Source organism: Artemia franciscana, chromosome 13, assembly GCF_032884065.1.
Source record: "Artemia franciscana chromosome 13, ASM3288406v1, whole genome shotgun sequence".
Taxonomy (NCBI): domain Eukaryota; kingdom Metazoa; phylum Arthropoda; class Branchiopoda; order Anostraca; family Artemiidae; genus Artemia; species Artemia franciscana.
In genome coordinates this window covers 11,266,901-11,269,554 of record NC_088875.1, presented here as the reverse complement: position 1 = coordinate 11,269,554, position 2,654 = coordinate 11,266,901, and positions in this window count along the sequence as shown.

Sequence of the window (2,654 nt, the reverse complement as noted above, 5' to 3'; positions counted from 1 at the left end):
TTTTCTTTGAGAATTTGAGGTCTGGTGATTTGACTACGATATATTATAGGAGTACAGGAAGAGTTGGGACTTTTTTTGGGAGGGGGGGGGTCTTTTCCTTAGTCATTTAATACCCTTTTCTTAATGAACAATGTGGGTTGGTCCATATCCCGTTATCTGCTATCTTACTTCATGTTACAGTTACGTGGTGTTTGAATATCTACATATAATTTTTATTTGTTATTCTATCTGAAATAACAAGTAGAACAAAAGGGAAATTTTTTATATCAGACAGTGGAACACAACTTTAAATGAATATTTCGACCCTATATCCAAGGGCCGTCCTCAGAAAAACAAGTGAAGAAGAACGAATAATAAAAGAACTCATTAAAATACAATCTTTAAAACTAAAATATTTTCAAAACATCCCTAGCATCATTACTGCAAAGAAGTTCAACCAGGGCTGTGATATTAATGAGAATTAAATGAGATATTAAGCGGAGTGAAAAAAGACACGCGTAATCTATCACGGAGAAGCCAACATATTTTCCCTATCCGTCCGATTATGGCGTAAAAACTGATGTAAAATGATAATTAAATAGATTGGATTTTTCAATAAGGTCTTTCAATGTTTTTCCAGAAAAAGGTTCTATTAAAGCTGGGATGCTAGGTCGATCATGTCGCTTGGAACCTCCATAATTCCAGAAAGCCTTTTATATTTTTGGGGACTTTGAGCTGCAAAATGACGTGTTAGTTTTCTAACTTTATTTATTAAGCGGCAGAATAGTTTATAGTCTTCGTCGGCATGAGTTGTGGCGATCTTTCTCCAAGCCTGCCGCTTTCTTTTGATTAGCTCCACAGTTTCTCGACTCAGTACAGGTCTTGTGTGCTTTATTTTAGCTGGCACAATTTTTTTTTTCGATTTTCCAGATTTTATTGCAAAATAACCCATGCCTTTCCGCCGTCTCAAGATTTCCAAATTCCTTAGGCCAATCCACTTCGCTCCGAAACTCACGCATTGATTTTTAGTCCGCTTTATAACAATTAAGTTTGTTTTCATTGTTGTATTTCTGTTTTGTTTCAGCTATCAATTCAACAAAAATATTAACATGATCCAGCTTTCCCAGACTTACATGTGCTTACATGTGCTTTCCCAGACTTACTGCTGACAGAAATTGCATTGGCTTTATTGCAAGGGAGATGTATTGTTGATGTTATTATTGCTTCAAGGCTATCGGCCCTTTGCACATGTGACGTACGTCAAGTCAAAATCTCACAACCCACTTGTAACTTAGCGGAGAGTCAAGGAAGAAAACTTTTCTAGCTTTTGCGGGTACTGTAAAACTTTTGATAGCGATGAAATTTCTTCTTATTCAATCACTTTTCCTTTTCTTCACACTTTTAACATGTAAATACTCAAACTTCTGGTAGGCGACAAAATACGACAAATAAATGCTTGGCTGTTTAAATCTAAAAATACAACGCAAATGAAATGCAGTACAACAAATTCATTCTTGGTTATTCAAATCAAAACATAAGTGCATGAACATAATATATATATATATATATTGCCAGGTTATTCAAAACAAAATCTCGGAAGGAATCATAAAATCTCATTCAACTTTGTTCTTTACAAAACGGCTTAAAAAAAACAAGAGCTAAGAGCTCATATGGTATGAGCTCTAGCAAAATTCTAAGAATCAGCAGATTGATTTAAAAAAAAAATCAGAGGCTTAATGCCAACATCCAATCACCCACTCGTAAGTTAAACATACCTCATTTTTCTAATTTTTCATCTCCTTTCAGCCCCCCAGATGGTCGAATCGGGGAAAACAACTTTATCAAGTCAATTTGTGCAGGTCCCTGACACGCATACCAATTTCCATCGTCCTAGCACATCCAGAAGCACCAAACTCGCCAAAGCACTGGACCCCCCTAACTCCCACAAAGAGAGCGGATCCAGTCCGGTTACTTCAATCATATAGCTACGATATTTGCTTATTCTGCCCAGCAAGTTTCATCCCGATCTCTCGACTCTAAGCGTTTTCCAAGATTTCCAGTTTCCCTGACACGCATACCAATTTTCATCGTCCTAGCACATCCAGAAGCACCAAAGAACTGGGCCTCCTCTAACTCCCAAAGAGCGCGGATCCAGTCCGGTTACGTCAATCACATATCTACGATATTTGCTTATTCTACCCACCAAGTTTTATCCCGATATCTCCACTCTAAGCGTTTTCCAAGATTTCCGGTTTCCCCCTCCAACTCCCACCAATGTCACCAGATCTGGTCGGAACTTAAAATAAGAGCTCTGAGACATGAGTTCCTTCTAAATATCAAATTGCATTAAGATCTGGTAACCCGTTAAAATACCTAATTTTTTCTACTTTTTCCGAATTGACAAACCCCAATGACACTGGATCCAGTTGGGACTTAAAATAAAAAATCTAGTTACGAGGTCCTTCTAAATATAAAATTTCATTAAGATCCGATCACTCCTTCGCAAGTTAAAAATACCTCATTTTTTCTAATTTTTCTGAATTAACCCTCCCCCCAAGTCCCCCAAACAGAGCAGATCCGTTCCGATTATGTCAGTTACGTATCTAGGACTTTAAGCGTTTTCCAAGATTTTAGGTTCCCCCCTCCAACTCCCCCAGTGTCACCGGATCCTCTCG